This window comes from Lactuca virosa, chromosome 5 (assembly GCF_052849685.1).
Source record: "Lactuca virosa cultivar CGN04683 chromosome 5, Lactuca_virosa_CGN04683_v6, whole genome shotgun sequence".
Taxonomy (NCBI): domain Eukaryota; kingdom Viridiplantae; phylum Streptophyta; class Magnoliopsida; order Asterales; family Asteraceae; genus Lactuca; species Lactuca virosa.
In genome coordinates, this window is record NC_136430.1 from 88,379,253 (window position 1) to 88,399,686 (window position 20,434).

Genomic DNA, 20,434 nt, shown 5'->3' on the forward strand with positions numbered 1-20,434 from the left:
GAAAATACCATACAAAAAATCAAGATATAAATTCATACAACGTTTTTCTTTTTTTTTCAAAACACTATTTTTATAGAAATTCCATGGATGCTACGTATTGTATAAGTATATAAGTGAGCAATTAAAAAAATATAGAGTATTTTCTGTTTTTGTTATTATTGCTAGCTAGACAAACATATAGATATATTTTGTTTGCAAATTTGATATTTTTTAACAAACTTAATGAACATGTGATATTTTCCAGCAAAACATAAACCATAACGGAACATGAAGTAATAAATATAATATGTCCACACTTTAAATATTCATGAGTTGAATTAGATTAAACAAGTATTAAAAGAATGGAATCAAGGATTAAAGTTTTATCCCAATATAAACAAGATATAATTTTTTATTATAATTCCACGAAAAAAACAGTTACATAAAACAAAAGTTGGTCTTATTAATTGCTACCAGAAAAATCTGAAATATGTAGCTATATATAAACACTTATCTCTTCTTTCACATGTGTGTGACATTATATTACATTATATTAATATTAATTAAGTGGGAAGTCATAATTTTCAAATATAATTTGACATATTACTTTTTAATAAGACTAGCTACATCTATATTAACGGAATAATTATTTTGAATTCTTTATTAGTACAAATTATTTGTAAATCAAAAAATATTTACTCATGTTTTTGTGTCTTTAATACTCCACATAAAAAAATATTTGTACATAGTAGGCAGATAAATATTGTAACCTCCTATTGTTAGTTGAGAATATTAAATAACTATTTAATTACTTAAGAATATTAAATAACTATTTTTTTTTTGAATCAGCAAATACAAATATTATAATCTACTCCTAAACTAACACCTAATTCCACTTATGTCGACCACAGGACTTGAACCCTCGACCTCAAAGAGAGAGGACACCACCTGATACCATCGGGCTAGAAGCTCTTTGGTATTAAATAACTATTTAAAAGAGACATTTTTTCTTCAACCACATTCATTTCAAACCCCCAACTTTTGAACTTCTTTTTAAATTAATACATTAAATCCAATATTATTGTAATTTCAATATTAATTCTTTATTCTTAATATAATATACTTAGTTTGTTAATCTAAATATGATATTAAATTTGAAACATAATTTTTATAATATATTTAAGGCCTATTTTCTTAAATATTTAAAATTTTTAAATGGAAAATCTAAATCAAAATGTCAAATCAATAAAAAAAATTAGTTAAAAATTATTTTTTATAATAATGATATTTTCCTCAAAATAGATAGTCTAAAATAAACTAAAAATATGAAAAGTTTAAATGAAATATTAAATATAAAACATGTATCAGAAAATGGTTTTAAAATTCATTTTTTCATCAACCACATTAATTTGAAATCCCCAACTTTTGAACTTCTTTTTAAATTATTACATTAAATCCAATATTATTGTAATTTCAATATTAATTCTTTATTTTCAATATAATATACTTAGTTTGTTAATCTAAATATGATATTAAATTTGAAACATAGTTTTTATAATATATTCAAAGCCTATTTTTTTTAAATAGTTAAAAAGTTTAAATGGAAAATCTAATCAAAATGTCAAATGAATAAAAAAAACTAGTTAAAAATTACTTTTTACAATAATTATATTTTCTTTAAAATAGATAGTCTAAAATAAATTAAAAAGTTAAAAAGTTAAAATAAAATATTAAATATAAAACATATATCAAAAAATAGTTTTAAAATACATTAAAAATAAAATATGCCTATCTAAATTGAGTTTATTTTTATTTTCTCGGGTAGTGGCTATAAAGATGATGCGATTTAAAATAGAATAATATGAGATCTATTATTTGATATTCATAAATCCATTACGAAAGTAATTTTGTACACTCATTTTTGATAATGCTTAACATTTATTTAAAATAATTAGAATATTTTATAATAAATTAGTTTAAGAATTATGAATTAAACTTACTAACAAGTATATGTTTATTTTAATAACATATACTTATCAATATTTTAATTATAACTGCGCAACGCGTGGAATATCGCCTAGTCTATATCTATATCTATATATCTATATATCTATATGTATATCTATATCTATATCTATATATATATATATATATATATATATATATATATATATATATATATATATATATATATATATATATACTTATAAAGGAAGCATTTTTCCTTTCACCACATTCATTTGAAACTCTCATGACTTTTCAATTTCTTTCTAATAATAACTATAAGTTGGTTAATAAGGTTAAATAAATATCAAACCTAAATTTTAATCATATATATATATATATATATATATATATATATATATATATAGGTAGGTAGGTTCAAATGTTTCTCACATCTATTGTGTGCTAGAATGCACCAATGAGAATTTAGTAATAATTATATGTATATTAAATGTTATCCATACTTATAACTCATTTTTATAGAAACTAATTAAATTCGTCATTAATGTCAACAATAATATTCTTTCAGAATGAATTCATATCTAGAAGAATTAGAATGTATTCCAGCAGAATGAAGATGTATTCTAGTACAATACACTCTCGTTCTTCATATTTCATGCAACTTTATTGTATTTTAAGTGAATGAGTCCTGAAATAAAATACGAACTCATATATAAAAACTAAGATACGAATTCATTCTGAAAGAATGTTATTGCTGACATTAATGACGGATTTAATTAGTTTCCATAAAAAGAGAATTATAATTATGGATATCATTTAATATACATATAATTATGGAAATCATTTAATATCTATATTTATTTAATTAAATAATTATTTAATTTACTAAATTCCTATTGGTGCATTCTAGCACACAATAAATGTAAGAAAAACAAAATAACCTAGCCATATATATATATATATATATATATATATATATATATATATATATATATATATATATATATATATATATATATATATATATACTTATAAAGGAAGCATTTTTCCTTTCACCACATTCATTTGAAACTCTCATGACTTTTCAATTTCTTTCTAATAATAACTATAAGTTGGTTAATAAGGTTAAATAAATATCAAACCTAAAGTGTAATCATATATAAACTAAATTTCAATATTAAAATAATATATTTACTTCTACTTATAAATTTATGTTTTTTAACTTTTAACATATTATACTTAATTTATTAGTTTTAATATATTGTTGGATTAATATATATATATATATATAAAATAATAAGCTAAGGGGGCTGGGAATCGCAAGAATTGAAAAGTCCTCCATTGAATGGGATGAGAAAGACAGGTTCGGAAATGGCCGGATTAGCAGGTGGACAGACCAGACCGCATAAGACTACTGGAATAGAAAAAGAGAAGGGATTCACGGGCAGTGAAGGTCGGTTGATAAATAAATAAAGATTTTTTTCATTTATTTATATGCAAGATCGAAGACGTCTCCTGCTTGCGGATTTTTCCCTGCGCTGATTCAGGAGCCTTCTTCTTTAGTCTAAACCATTATATTTTTAAAGATACAATTTTGGAACAATTTGTATAAAATACTTAAATTATTAATTTAAATATAACATTACAGGGTCAACTTAAATATAAATTTTAGTTTAACTTAAACAACCCAAAAAATATTTTATAAATAGTTAAAAGTGATAAATTGTAGTGTCTTTCTAATAATGATTATAAGTTGGTTAATAAGCTTAAATAAATATCAAACCTAAAATGTAATCATAAATAAACTAAATTTTAATTTTAAAATAATATCTTTACTTCTACTTATAAAGTTATGTCTTTAACTTTTAACATATTATACTTAATTTATTAAATATAAAATGTTGTTGTATGTAAACCATTATCAGTTTAAAGCTACAACTTTTGAACAGTTGGACAAAATACTTAAATTGTTAATTTAAATATAACACAGTGTCAACTTAAATATAAATTTCGGTTCCACTTAAAAAACCAAAGAATATTTTGTAAATAGTTAAAAGTGATAAATTGTAGTAATAAATGCAAAAACTGTAACATCCCCCTCTAGCACGTATCACAATATTGTCCGCTTTGGGCCACTCAGCACGAGGACTTCCCATGGGGTCACCCATCCCGGTACTACTCCCGCCCGAGCACGCTTAACTGCAGAGTTCTTATGGGATCTGCTGCCCTCACGGCTTTAAAACGCGTTGTGACAAGGAAGGTATTCACACCCCTTATAAGGAAATGTTTCGTTCTCCTTCCAAGCCGATGTGGGATCAGGTGCAACCCACCTTCACCCCCCATTATAGGGTTCGACGTCCCCGTCGAATACATCGTCCCGTGCCCTAGCTCTGATACCATTTGTAACATCCCCCTCTAGCACGTATCACAATATTGTCCGCTTTGGGCCACTCGGCACGAGGACTTCCCATGGGGTCACCCATCCCGGTACTACTCCCGCCCGAGCACGCTTAACTGCAAAGTTCTTATGGGATCTGCTGCCCTCACGGTTTTAAAACGCGTTGTGACAAGGAAGGTATTCACACCCCTTATACGGAAATGTTTCGTTCTCCTTCCAAGTCGATGTGGGATCAGGTGCAACCCACCTTCACCCCCCATTATAGGGTTCGACGTCCCCATCGAACACATCAACCCGTGTCCTAGCTTTGATACCATTTGTAACATCCCCCTCTAGCACGTATCACAATATTATCCGCTTTGGGCCACTCAGCACGAGGACTTCCCAGGGGGTCACCCATCCCGGTACTACTCCCGCCCGAGCACGCTTAACTGCAGAGTTCTTATGGGATCTGCTGCCCTCACGATGTCACAACTAGCAATTTTGCTAGGAAATTCTGTTCTCATGTAAACATCATCTGTTATAAGGCATGTGTCCTAAGTGAAAATCATACTTTATGCTTAATCAAAACCATCCATTTGAATCCAAACTCTTGATTTGGGTTCAAAACCTAATACAATATATCTCATATGGATGGAGAACCCTAAAAATCCCGGTTCAAGATTTATATGAACTAGGACTTTCTTATTGGGCCTAATCGGCCAATAAGCCTTCAATTTGAGTATTTTGGGCCAAGAAGCCCTAATTGGGCTCTAAATAGACCCACACCCACAAAACTTAACATTTTGGGCCATGCAAGCCTAAAATGGTTCATGATATTCCTAATGGGCCAAGTTGGGCCACAACTAATTCCATTTGCCCAATGGGCCAAGAACCATCCATTTGGGCCCCATAATATCAAAATCAAGCATTAAAGGCCCAAACCACTCCTCCTTTCTTCTCTTCTTCCTCCCTCTCGGCCCAATAACAAAACAAAAAAAAATGAAGAAAACAAGATTATTGTAAGCTTGCCACCTAAGTTTTATTTAATGGTAATCTAGGCAAAGAAACTCACATATAACTAAGCATCTACACCCTTAACCATTATGTATTAACCTATTGATTCTCTCTCTTCCATCTCTTTTAATTATGGCCGAGAATCACAACTCATCCCACCATCCTCATCTTCTTTCAAATACTCTCAATAACTCAATCAAGAACCTTCCTTTCCTCTCTAAATTTTCGTGAGTTGGAGCAAGATTTCAAGAGTTTTCATCAAGGTTTCAACCCTTTTGGTAAGACATTATCATACACTAGTTGTATCTTCCATTCCTATGTTAAAAACTCTTTCTCATATAGCTTTATTTCATGATCTAACTTCCTAGAACCCTCTAAGTTCGAAAACTTCTTCAAGGTGTTGCTAGGGCCGAAAATCTTCTCATATCATCACCAAAAACCGAATCCAAAACCTCAAGGTGAGTTTATACCCCCTATTTTCGATTTTTACTTTATTTTGGACGGAGAATACAAGTTGTTTTGTGTAGATCTATGTGTATATGCATGACTATGTGTGTTTTCATGATTTATTTGGTGATTATGTGTTGTTTACTTCATAAATCTAAAAATATGTTAAGAATCTGAAGTTTATCACTTGGATCTTCATTAAAACCTTGAGAAAAGTATGTGTTATCACATATAATACATGTAAACTTGTAGATCTAGGATTTTATACACTTAAAATAGCAAAAACAAGTGTTTTGTACAAACATGGACAACTTAAACTCAAAAATCAGCCCTTGACAGAAAAGTTTTGGTCCAATCTCGAACTGTTTTGACCACCTTAATGGTAACATTTTTCAAAACTGTTTTAAATGCAAACATTTCAGGTTTATACCTTTAAAATGACTACTCTCACGTTTTCACAAGATTTTTATACAATTGTTGGTGAATTTTACAAAACTGTCTATCATATTTGAAATAATATCGGACCAGCCTGTGAAAGTGAGCAATTTACCACTGAGAAAAATTGTGAACAAAGTAGACAAAATTTCCAAACTTCCAGACTTTACGGATCCAAATTTCGACTCACGATGATTTTTATACAAATTTTCCAACAACCGGGTCAGAAAAGTCAAAAACAAGAAAAATGTGTATTTTCACAAAAATCAAGCCAAAAAGGATATTTTTGACAAAAATGGGTTAGAAATGTTATTTTTACCAAAAACTAGTCATAAATACAAGTTTTGAACAAAATGGGGACTAAAGTGTTATTTTTACTAAGATTAGGCCTTAATTGTAAATTTTCGGCCTATTGGGCCAAGAATGTCATTTTTACAAAAAGTGGGCTTTATTTGCTATTTTGGTAAATAATTTGGCTAATACTAGCAATAAAATAACAAACGGACTAAATTGCCATTCGTTTAATATTGGGCCTTAGTGGCTCATTAATATGTTTGATAGGTCTTGAATACTATTTATTTGTTTATTGGGCCTCACTGACCCATTAACATGTGCGACGGACCTTGGATACTATTTGCGTGCTATTTGGGCCTATAAATACCCTACATGTGAAATGGGCCTTAGTTGTCCTTTTACATATATTTTGGGCCCATGTTATATAATCTCATTCCTTTCGGGCCTGAAAATGACTTACGTGTTTAGTGAGAATCAGTGGTCCGCTTACATGGCTCATTGGGCCCGGAATGAGTTTATATGTTTCTCTTCGCGTAAAATTCGATTAAGGATCTAGCGAGACTTGTCGGTTGACACCTATTGAGTGTACGATCGTAGCATGTAGTTATAATCAGAGTCTCTTGGACGGAGAGCGGGGTTTGTGTATAGATCTATACGGGGATGACACCCCACACCTCAGCTGTTCGCTACAGTTAGACTACATCGGTCTAGGGTGACTGTAACCTTATTTTATTTTTCCGTCGGCGTTCACAAATGCCAGGACAGGCGAAATTGTCATTATTTAGTATGGTTATGACGGCTCACTTAGAGGAATTAACGTTATGAAGTTTGCGGAAGACCATTCTCTTTTCTCTTGGATTACTCGAAAACTTACTCACACTGGTACTCAACCTCGGGGTTGGTACGACAACTTTCTCTTTTCGTCTTTTACAGGCAACATCGGGTTGTCTGGGGGCATTCTATTTACATTTCTCTTTTGGCATTCTAGTAATCAATAACACACCTGCATTGATACAAGATCGGACACAAACATACTAAACTATTTTAAGAAAATACAGGATTTTCTTGTGATTGCAAAGTTATACAAATCATTTTCTCAAACATGCTTATGAACTCACCAACATTTTTATGTTGATCTTTTTAAATTAACTTGTATTCTCAGGAAATCGTTGAAGCAAGTTGGGACGAACAAACTAATGGATGTTTTGTTATGTTTCTATTTCATCAGACTTTAATTATTTTGGCATGTAATATTCAAATACAATAATCGATGTAAACAATGAATGTTGTTATATTACATGTGTGATGATGATGATGTTATGTTTCAATTATATACTCTGTGATAATAATGCAATGTTGAAAGTCACACTCAAGCCCCCGGACGTTTCAGCCGTCAGGTTCGGGGGTGTGACAGATTGGTATCAGAGCATTGTTTATAGTGAACTAGCATCACTAATCATATAGGATATGCAACTATAAATACAATGGGACTAAACTACTCGAACATAATAATTAAAATACATACCTATGTGTGCATTTTAGAGTAATAAGACAACAAGAACAGTAAAAGTCTTTGGAGGATTTGAACATCGCAATTCAACTCGGGCAGTTATGTAGTCGTATTGGGGGTGAATGTAGCCTGATCAACTACATTCATTCAAAATACGACCAACATGTGTTCGGGAGTAATCGTGATGGACAATGAATCAAAAACGTACCATCTAATTATCCAAAGAGCTTATAGAACCAAACCTAAACAAAATTTAAAAATACTATATGAGTATTTGGTGTGCTATTTGTTTCTAGTGTTTATACAACTTCGTGTAAACACTATGGCCGGGTATCATTAGCCAGGAGACCCCTATCTCCCTAATTAAGGGAATGCGGGGTGGCTTGATCCAGAGGAAGACCCAGAAGAAGACTCAGAGGAAGAACCAGAGGAGGAACAAGAAGTAGAACTTGCAGATGGACCCGCCGATCCAGTGGTAAACCTCGAAGAGGAAGAGCTCAAGAGCAATGACGATGATGACTCGGAGGCAGAGTCTGAGGTCACCAATCCTCCATACATGGCCAGAGTACCGGCTTATCTTATGGGCCCCGATGGCCCCACGTCCCATGAACACACGATAATTGGAGATAGAGTCGCCAGCAGGGGATACGACCACCCTACGGTGTGAACCGAGGTTTCTTCAATCTCAGTCATGGATGACCTGCTGACCAGGCCCTCCCAGTCATGGTCCGTCGCACCCAAGACATTGATAACCGAGCTCAGGACACCTGAAAGACCCACACTTTCATATTTCTGAAAGACCCAAACTTTCATACTTAACAATTGTTACTCCAAAACATGCTAGTTGCATATTCATAAAAACAATATTTCACATTGATAACTTGTTTACGATCAATGAGACATGACAATTTTTGTACTTGATATACATCAATAAAGCTTCGGCCCAAATGGCACAGAAGACATACACTTTCTGATTTAAACATTTTGGTAGATTTCAGGCTGAAAGACCTGTCTAACCTTCTGCCAATACCATAGAATAGAAGTCATTCTCTTACGAGACATGCTCTACATGGTCAGAGGCAACATACCAGTACCACCGTGAATCTAAGTCTTTTCACTGATCACATGGTCAAAGGTATAACTTTGCTATCATAAATAGCGGAAATAATAACAACGGAAAAGCACATAGCACATATAACACATAACATACAATTGCTCCTATATATTGAACTCACCGTGAAATAACTGGGGGTTAAAATAGTAATTTGTGCAGCACTTCGTTATAATTAATAGCTTTCTTCGTTAAAAACCGGGAGCTTGATTGAAAATCGGGCCCTGCGAGGGTTGAGCTTCAAACCGAAAAGATAAATTTCTCGAGCTTCTCGGGCACTTCGGGGCGTGTTCTGGGTGTTAAAAATGATATCGGGGTTTCGGGGGAAGTGGAAATAGTTAAAATATGAGTTTAAGGGTGAAAAGTGACAATTTTCCAACATTTACCCGGGAGGTCTCGCACCCTTATAAAGGTGCGAGCCTCGGATCCGAAGCGAGAGGAAAGGGAGGCAGGTGGCGCGAGGCTCGGACACACGACAGCACGTGCGAAGCTCGGATGCGAGAGGGGCACGCGTCGGACCGGAAGCAGCACACGCGTCGTATGGTCTTCGGCTGAGTCATCGACGTCGGACACGGGGCACGCCTGGAGCGGGTGACGTGGCTCGCATCAGATACGTGTCGCGCGAGGAGCGAGGGTGATGTGGCCTATCGGATGATGCAAAAATTCTCGGAATTTGTGCCAAAATCTTCTAAAATTCATAACTTTCGCATATGAGCTCCGTTTTTACGTTCGTTATATGCACGCGTAGGCGAGAATATATTCTACAAATTTGAATAATAAAATTCTACTTATTTCAAATTTTATATTTTCGTTAAATTTCGATATTTTAACTTTTAATTGGAATCTCATAAGACTTCCAATATTTTCCGAGTGATTCTAAACATAGTTTTACTTCATTTCTAGTAAAACTATCTGTTAGAACTCAATACTCAATATCACATAATATTTCATAATATTATTTACTTTTAACACGATTTCAAAACGTGTATGTTACAACACCCCCAATCAAATAGACCAAATGCGGGCTGCTGTTGAGAGAGTTGAGAGACAAACATATGAAGTGATCGGGGACTCCTAAGCGAGACAGTCAGTTTGGGAGGCACGACTACGAGACACCGAGCAACAAGTAGCTCGTCTCCGGGGTGCATTCACTTCATCAGCACCACCACCGGACACCTTCCGTCACGATTAGGAGCAACTTTACCCCTCCCCCATTATTATTCGTTATGACTCTCTTTCGCGTGCTAAGATGGTACTCACTAATGAAACAACTATTTGTTCTTCTTATTTCGTGTTATTGCATGAGTTCACTTATATGCCCAACCGAACCCCCGAAGCCGCTAGATACTACCAAAACAACCTATATACTCTATCGACAGACTTAGTATTCATGCCAAATCTACGATTACCTACTACCATAAATACATCATAGGGATGTAGATTGAAACATTGTGAATCATACGACAAAATGCGAAGTTTATAGAATGACCATTGTTACTTGCGATCTTGCTTATCATCATGCAGCAAAAAATGTCATCCCACAGAAATAACAAGCACACCCGTGAGACACCAATCCTGCAGATGGACTCTGCTACATTCCAAGCTGCTGTAACAGCTGTCGTAACCGCTACTATGGCACAACTCAACGCAAACAACACCAACAAAGGTGGAAATAGTGTCGACAACCCCATCCGAAGTAACAACCACGAAAATCAACGAGTGACAGCTTATCAAGGCACTCCAAACCCCAAACTTAAGAGCAGGAAGCGAAATTCTGAGAGTAAGAGAAAGGGACAGCCAACTCAAGGGTCCTCGAAGAAGCAACATGTTGTTGCTGTCCATACGACCATGACACCTACTACATCAACACCAGCGAGACCATATGCTAGCGAGACCATATGCTGGAAGCCTTCCAAAATGTAACAAGTGCAATTTCCATCATAAGGGAGCCTGCCAGAAGTCGTATTGTAATAGATGCAACAAGAAAGGACACACCACTCGATACTGCAGATCTCAACCACAACAGGACCAACAGCCAAACAACAACAACAACAACAATTGTAACAACAATAACAATAACAATAACGATGGGGTTAGTTACACTTGTTGCAGATGTGGAGGAACCGGTCATTTGAGACGCAACTGCCCCGAAGCCAACAACCAGGGGCAAGAGGATCATGAAGAATCTTGACTTTGGGACAACGCGAGACAATTCAAGACCCGACGGTTGTTACTCGTACGTTCCCACTTAACAACACTTACGCATACATTTTATTCGATAGTGGAGCTGAGCGAAGCTTCATTAGTAACAAATTCAAACACTTACTAAAACAACAACCCCAGAAGCTAAACGAAGCCTTCACGGTGGAGATGGCTAATGGGAAAACCGAAACAACCAAATATGTTTACGTAGGGTGCACATTAACACTAAACAACCATTCATTTCAAATAGATTTGATGCCAGTAAATATTAGGAGTTTTGATGTGATAATCGGCATGGATCGGTTAAGCCCCCACCATGCTAATATTATGTGTCACGAGAAGGCCGTTCGCCTTCACCTCCCTAATCACGAAACCCTAATAATCTATGGTGATAAACCTGGCGCCAATCTTCATCTCATATCGTGCATCAAGGCACACAAGTGCCCGCACAAGAAGAACTATGCGCTCCTCGCTCATGTTGTAAAAAAAGCCAAAGAAGAAAATCAACATTTAATACATCCAAGTGGCATGCGACTTTCCGAATGTATTTCCTGAAGACCTTCCGGGAATACCCCCAGAAAGACGGGTTGGATTTCGAATCGACCTCATACCAAGAGCCACATCAATTGCCAATTCACCCTACAGGTTAGCTCCCTCCGAAATTCAGGAGTTATCCAGTCAATTAATAGAATGGTTGAGCAAAAGGATTCATCAGACCAAGCTTCTCACCCTGGGGAGCTCCAGTCTTGTTCGTCAAGAAGACGGATCCTTCAGAATGTGCATCGATTTTAGGGAATCGAATAAGCTCACTGTCAAAAACCGATACCCACTTCCTATTGACGACCTATTTGACCAGCTTCAAGGAGATAGTTATTTCTCTAAAATAGATCTAAGATCCGGTTATCATCAGCTCCGAGTCCGAGAAGAAGACAATCCAAAAACTTCCTTCCGAACTCGATACGGCCATTTCGACCTTGTTGTGATGCCCTTCGATCTAACGAATGCCCCGTGGTATTCATGGGCCCCACGAACCGAGTTTTCCTAACCATTCCTAGTCAACCTTTTAATTATTTTCATCGATAACATACTCGTCTGCTCACGAAACAAGAACAAACACTGTTAACACTTACGACCGGCTTGGGAGGCATCGAAGCCGGAGAATATCGCGAATGAAGCATTGCGTGGATTTGATAAAACTCTTGAAGTCAACAAGACGAAGCTTATTATTACGAAAGTTGGATTGGGCACTACCTGGGTGATCGTCGATAGGTTAACTAAATCTGCTCATTTCCTGCCAATAAAAGAATCGTACAATATGGAAAAATTAACACGGATCTATACCAAAGAGACCGTGAGACTCCAGGGAGTGCCAGTGTCTATAATCTTGGATCGGGATAGTGGATTTACTTCAAGATTTTGATAGTCGCTCCGGAAAGCTATGGGAACACAGCTAGACATGAGCACTGCTTACCTCCCTCAAACTTATAGCCAAGCGAACGGACCATTCAAACACTCGAAGACATGCTCCGAGCCTGTGTGATTGATTTTGGCAAGTCATGGGATACCCACTTGCCCTTGGTTAAATTCTCATACAACAACAGTTATCACACGAGCATCAAGGTTGCTCCTTTTGAGGCCTTATATGGTCGCAAATGCAGAACGCCTCTATGTTGGGCTGTGGTGGGTGACACCCAACTAGCAAAAGGAAAATCACCAGACAGCACACTTACAGGACCAGAAATCGTTCAAGAGACTACAAAAAAGATAATCCATATCAGAGCTCGACTGCAAGCATCGCGAGACCGACAAAAGAGCTATGCTGACAAACGGCGAAAGCCTCTGGATTTTCAAGTCGGAGATCGGGTGCTATTGAAGGTCTCTCCCTGGAGAGGGATGATCCGTTTTGGGAAACAGGGAAAACTAAACACACGTCATATTGGGCCATTCGAAATTCTTGCTCGAATTGGTCCAGTGGCTTGTAAGCTGCAGCTACCTGCGAAGCACAGCAATGCACACCCCGTGTTCACATCTCGAATCTAAAGAAGTGCTTATCCGATGAAACTCCGATCATTCCTTTAGAAGAGATCGAAATAAACGAGAATCTCCTGTTCGTCGAAGAACCAATCAAGATAATGGATATGGAAGTGAAGTGTACGAAGAAGAGCCGCATTCTGATTGTGAAGGTTCGATGGAACGCTAAGCATGGACCGGAATTCACATTGGAATGCGAAGACCAGATGAAGTAGAAATACCCTCACTTCTTCTCTCATTCATAATCCTACCTTTCAAAAGAATTTCGGGACGAAATTCCCTCTAACGGGGGGATGATGTCACAACTAGCAATTTTTCAAGGAAATTCTATTCTCATGTAAACATCATCTATTGTAAGGAATGTGTTCTAAGTGAAAATCATACTTTATGCTTAATCAAAACCATCCATTTGAATCCAAACTCTTGATTTGGGTTCAAAACCTAATACAATATATCTCATATGGATGGAGAACCCTAAAAATCTCGGTTCAAGAGTTATATGAACTAGGATTTTCTTATTGGGCCTAATGGGCCAATAAGCCTTCAATTTGACTATTTTGGGCCTAGAAGCCCTAATTGGGCTCTAAATAGACCCACACACACAAAACTTAACATTTTGGGCCATGCGGACCTAAAATGGTTCATGATATTCCTAATGGGCCAAGTTGGGCCACAACTAATTCCATTTGCCCAATGGGCCGAGAACCACCCATTTGGGTCCCATAATATCAAAATCAAGCACTAAAGGCCCAAACCACTCCTCCTTTCTTCTCTTCTTCCTCCCTCTCGGCCCAATAACAAAACAAACAAAAATGAAGAAAACAAGATTATTGTAAGCTTGCCACCTAAGTTTTATTTAATGGTAATCTAGGCAAAGAAACTCACATATAACTAAGCATATACACCCTTAACCATTATGTATTAACCTATTGATTATCTCTCTTCCATCTCTTTTAATTATGGCCGAGAATCACAACTCATCCCACCATCCTCATCTTCTTTCAAACACTCTCAATAACTCACTCAAGAACCTTCCTTTCCTCTCTAAATTTTCATGAGTTGGAGAAAGATTTCAAGAGTTTTCATCAAGGTTTCAACCCTTTTGGTAAGACATTATCATACACTAGTTGTATCTTCCATTCCTATGTTAAAAACTCTTTCTCATATAGCTTTATTTCATGATCTAACTTCCTAGAACCCTCTAAGTTCGAAAACTTCTTCAAGGTGTTGCTAGGGCCGAAAATCTTCTCATATCATCACCAAAAACATAATCCAAAACCTCAACGTGAGTTCATACCCCCTATTTTCGATTTTTACTTTGTTTTGGGGGAGAATACAAGTTTTTTGTGTAGATCTATGTGTATATGCATGACTATGTGTGTTTTCATGATTTATTTGGTGATTATGTGTTGTTTACTTCATAAATCTAAAAATATGTTAAGAATCTGAAGTTTATCACTTGGATCTTCATAAAAACCTTGAGAAAAGTATGTGTTATCACATATAATACATGTAAACTTGTAGATCTGGGATTTATACACTTAAAATGGCAAAAACAAGTGTTGTGTACAAACATGGATAACTTAAACTCAAAAATCAGCCCTTGACAGAAAAGTTTTGGTCCAATCTCGAACTGTTTTGACCACCTTAATGGTAATATTTTTCAAAACTGTTTTACATGAAAACGGTTCAGGTTTATACCTTTAAAATGACTACTCTCACGTTTTCACACGATTTTGCTACAATTTTTGGCGAATTTTACAAAACTGCCTATCATATTTGAAATAATATCGGACCAGCCTGCGAAAGTGAGCAATTTCCCACTGGATAGAGGCCATTAAAATTATGAGAAAAATTGTGAACAAAGTAAACAAAATTTCCAATCTACCAGACTTTACGGATCCAAATTTCAACTCATGATAATTTTTCTACAAATTTTCCAATAACCGGGTCAGAAAAGTCAAAAACAAGAAAAATGTGTATTTTCACAAAAATCAAGTCAAAAAGGATATTTTTGACAAAATGGGTTAGAAATGTTATTTTTACCAAAAACTAGCTATAAATACAAGTTTTGAACAAAATGGGGACTAAAGTGTTATTTTTACTAAGATTGGGCCTTAATTGTAAATTTTCGGCCTATTGGGCCAAGAATGTCATTTTTACAAAAAGTGGGCTTTATATATGCTATTTTGGTAAATAATTTGGCTAATACTAGCAATAAAATAAGAAACGGACTAAATTGTCATTCGTTTAATATTGGGACTTAGTGGCCCATTAATATGCTTGATAGGTCCTGAATACTATTTATTTGTTTATTGGGCCTCACTGACCCATTAACATGTGCGACGGACCTTGGATACTATTTGCGTGCTATTTGGGCCTATAAATACCCTACATGTGAAATGGGCCTTAGTTGTCCTTTTACATATATTTTGGGCCCATGTTATATAATATTATTCCTTTCGGGCGTGAAAATGACTTACGTGTTTAGTGAGACTCAGTGGTCCGCTTACATGGTTCATTGGGCCCGGAATGAGTTTATATGTTTCTCTTCGCGTAAAATTCGATTAAGGATCTAGCGAGACTTGTCGGTTGACACCTATTGAGTGTACGATCGTAGCCTGTAGTTATAATCAGAGTCTCTTGGACGGAGAGCGGGGTTTGTGTATAGATCTATACGGGGATGACACCCCACACCTCAGTTGTTCGCTACAGTTAGACTACATCGGTCTAGGGTGACTGTAACCTTATTTTATTTTTCCGTCGGCGTTCACAAATGCCAGGACAGGCGAAATTGTCATTATTTAGTATGGTTATGACGGCTCACTTAGAGGAATTAACGTTATGAAGTTTGTGGAAGACCATTCTCTTTTCTCTTGGATTACTCGAAAACTTACTCACACTGGTACTCAACCTCGGGGTTGGTACGACAGCTTTCTCTTTTCTTCTTTTACTGGCAACATCGAGTTGTCTGGGGGCATTCTATTTACATTTCTCTTTTGGCATTCTATTAATCAATAACACACCTGCATTGATACAAGATCGGACACAAACATACTAAACTATTTTAAGAAAATACAGGATTTTCTTGTGATTGCAAAGTCATACAAATCATTTTCTCAAACATGCTTATGAACTTACCAACATTTTTATGTTGACCTTTTTAAATTAACTCGTATTCTCAGGAAATCGTTGAAGCAAGTTGGGACGAACAAACTAATGGATGTTTTGTTATGTTTCTATTTCATCAGACTTTAATTATTTTGGCATGTAATATTCAAATACAATACTCGATGTAAACAATGAATGTTGTTATATTACATGTGTGATGATGATGATGTTATGTTTCAATTATATACTCTGTGATGATACTGCAATGTTGAAAGTCACGCTCAAGCCGCCGGACGTTTCCGCTGTCTCGTTCAGGGGTGTGAAAAAAACTAAATTGTAATATCAATTTAACTAAAATATTTCCTAAATATATTTTTATAATCGTTAAAGTTTTTAAATAAGTAGGTTAAAATAACTTACAATAACAATAGTTAAAAATAACTCTATATAAATGATTATATTGTTACCTTTAAAATCGAAAAACAATGTTTGATGTTTTAAATAATTTTAATGATAGAAATTAAAAAACTAGGCAAATAAATTTTAAAAAATTAATTAACAATAACAACAATTCTAAATAATATTAAACCATATATTATATTTAATTTTATTCATGTGTAGCTCGTGGGTAGAAGTCATTCAAACGATTGAGATTATGCAGTTATAATAGATGTATATATTATCATATAATTCAAAATAATCAATATATTATATCAATTTAGTATACGAATTATTATATCAAATTTAACAACAACGTTATTGTTATATTCAAATTTAACAACAACGTTATAGTTAATTTATTAGTTTATATATGTTGTCGTATATGAACAATTGTCATTTTAAAATCACAATTTTTGTATAGTTTATGATTTTATGCAAAATAGTTAAATTATTAATTTCAGTATAATGTTAAACAATTAACTTAAATCAAAGGTTCAGTTAAAGTTGAAAAAAATCGAGAGACTATTTTATAAATAGTTAAAAATTATAAATTATAGTGTTAAACTTAAATTGTAATCCTAAATTAACAAAAAAAAACAAGAAACTATTTTTTATAATCATTAAGAATTTTCAAATAAATAGCTTAAAAATAACTTACAATAGTAATACTTAAAAGTGATATTATATAAAAAATTATAATGTTATTTTTAAAAATAAAAACAATATTTGTTGTTTTAAATAATTACAATCAAAGATACTAACAACATTCATCAAATAAATTTTAAAAAAGTTAAATTTATAAAACCAAATTAAAATATTTAAAGTTTCCAAATACATTACTTTAAATAACTTACAACAATAATAGTTAAAAGTAACATTATATACAAAAATTATATTGTTACCTTTAAAAACAAAACAATTTTTGATATTTTAAATAATTAAAATGACAGAAATTAAAATCTTAAGCAAATAAACTTTTTAAAATTAATTAATCATAACAACAACTATAAATATCATTAAACCATACATTATATTTAATTTTATTCACGAGTAACCCGTAGGTAGAGGCCATTGAGAAAATTGGGATTATAGAATTTTAAAGATGTCTACATTATCATATAATTCAAAAAAAATAATGCTTATACAAACTTATTATAAGATTTATTATATAAGAGCTAAAAACAACGTCCTTGATCTATTTAAAAAACATATATTTGTAAAGATTTCAAATAAATTGTTGTATTCTGCGCAACGCGCGGGTATTCGCCTAGTATCTATTATAATAGATGTCAAAATACTTGAACCTCATTCATTTGAAACTTTCACTGCAACTTCAAAGTTTTCTAATTTATATGTACTTATGATTTCAAATTTAAAGTATTAATCATTACAACTTAAGTGTTTTTTAATTTATGGGTATTAATTGCTAATGACTTTTTATTTTCCCCTAATTTATACACATTTTAGCTATATGAGTACTATATAAGTAATTTTGTTTACAATTTTTTTTTTGTGTTTGAAGAAATTTTTTATTCAAATATGAATAATTGCAAAAACGAGTTTTTTCGCATCAATGGTTATTGCAACACATATTTTTCTTGAGATAACAGTGCTTCTATGTATCAAATGTATGTTGATTTATATATTCTTTTGTTAGGTGCATTTTATGCACTATTGAAGCATGTTTATTTCACTCTTTTGCATTTCAATTTAGTAATTATCCATGCAATTTACTTGTTTTTGGGACAAAACTTGGCACACTTTATTTCCATACTTTTTATGCCATTTCAGGTGGTTCTGGAGGTTGGAGATGAATTGGGATGGTGAAAAAGGACCGGGAGCAAAGATGCGGATTTTTCGGAGAAGAATTGAAGAAAACAAGAATTTGTCACAGAAGAGTTGACACGGGTCGTGTCTCTCTTTGACACGGGGCGTGTGGATCGGTTAATCGTGGCTACGAATGAGAAAACTCCCAACTTTTTGAATGACACGGGGTCGTGTCATTCCTTTACAATTTGGCACGGGGTCGTGTCTGTCGTATAACTTCCAAGACAGTTTTCTTTTATGAACAAATTTCGGGATTTTAAACCATCAGACAGGCTCATATTCATTCCAGGACATCAAGGACGACTCTTAGAAGAAGATTTTAGTTGGTAGCTTGAAGAGATCATTTGGAAACACTTTAATTTTCATTTTGTAAGTTAATTTGAAGATCAAAACTTATTGAACTTTTAGTTTGATTAGACATGTGTGGTTGATTTCTCAATCATTGTTGATTCTGGATTCTTAAGTGTTTGTTGTTAGGTTGTAATTTGCACTTAACTTTATGTTTATCATCTAGTAATCTTTGATTTGATCTTAATTATGTGTTTGATTAGTTCTCTTTTCACTTGATCAATGAATTAGGGTTCTTATCAATCTAGTTAATCAAATTGTGAAATTCGTATACGTTTTATGATTTGATGTTAGTAACATGCACTTGATTGGTTGTAATTAGATCAAAATTAGTGTAATCAAAGATTAAATGTTCATATTCCCAAGCTTATGAGGAATGTTGAACATTGTTGGTAATTGTTGCAAGAACTTAACGTCATTTAATGATTTGATGCAAGAGCTTATTTGAATTGAATCAATTAAATGAAGTTTTATTTGAAGAACTTGTTTTGAATAAAATACTTTTGTCAACTTGGATATTAGAGTTTATTGAATTTTATTATTAATCTTGTTTGTTTATGAAGTTTAATTTGAATTCAAACATAACCCCCCATCTAAACATTGATTGTATAATGTGTGAAAATATGGCTAAATAATAAGTCCCGTATTCCTGTGGACCGACCCTGCTTACTCTATACTATCTTTAGTGTAAGTGGTAGCAGTGATTTGCATTTATTATTATTATTTTATCCCATTATTTGTTGGTTTGACGACCAAACAAATTGGCATCGTTGCCGGGGATACGGTAGTACTAATTGTTTATGCCAAGATCTTTTCGCACAGGTACACCTTTACCAGTTGATTTGGAGATAGAGAAATCTGTAAAACAAATAAGGAAGCAAGCTAGACTTTTAAAGAAACAACAACAATCCGGAGCTTCTTCATCAAATCCTTCAATCACATCTTCACCAACATCCAAAAATTCCACCCCACCATCTTCACCTTTACCCAAATCTCAAACTTTTATCCCTACTCCTACTATGGGAGACAACAATGGAGGAAACCAAAATCCCCCAAATCCACCACCTGAACAAACCTTTAGACAGTGGGTCACTCAAGATGTTACCCAACAACCTTTGTGCATTAATTATCCTGCAGCAATAAACTTTGAACTCAGATCGAGACTCATCCATGTGTTACCTTCATTCCATGGTCTTGAGAATGAAGACCCATATAAATTCCTTAAGTAATTTCTTGTTGTTTGTGTGGGTATGAAGCCACATGAAGTTACAGAAGATCAAATCAAGTTAAGTGCATTCCCCTTTGCTTTACAAGATTCGGCCAAGGAGTGGTTATATGA

At 34.1% G+C, this 20,434-nt stretch overlaps 1 pseudogene; it reads right to left on the bottom strand.

Annotated features, from left to right (window-relative positions):
- Positions 1 to 4,705: 4,705 nt before the first annotated feature.
- Positions 4,706 to 4,823, bottom strand: LOC145118191 (5S ribosomal RNA; annotated as a pseudogene).
- Positions 4,824 to 20,434: the final 15,611 nt, after the last annotated feature.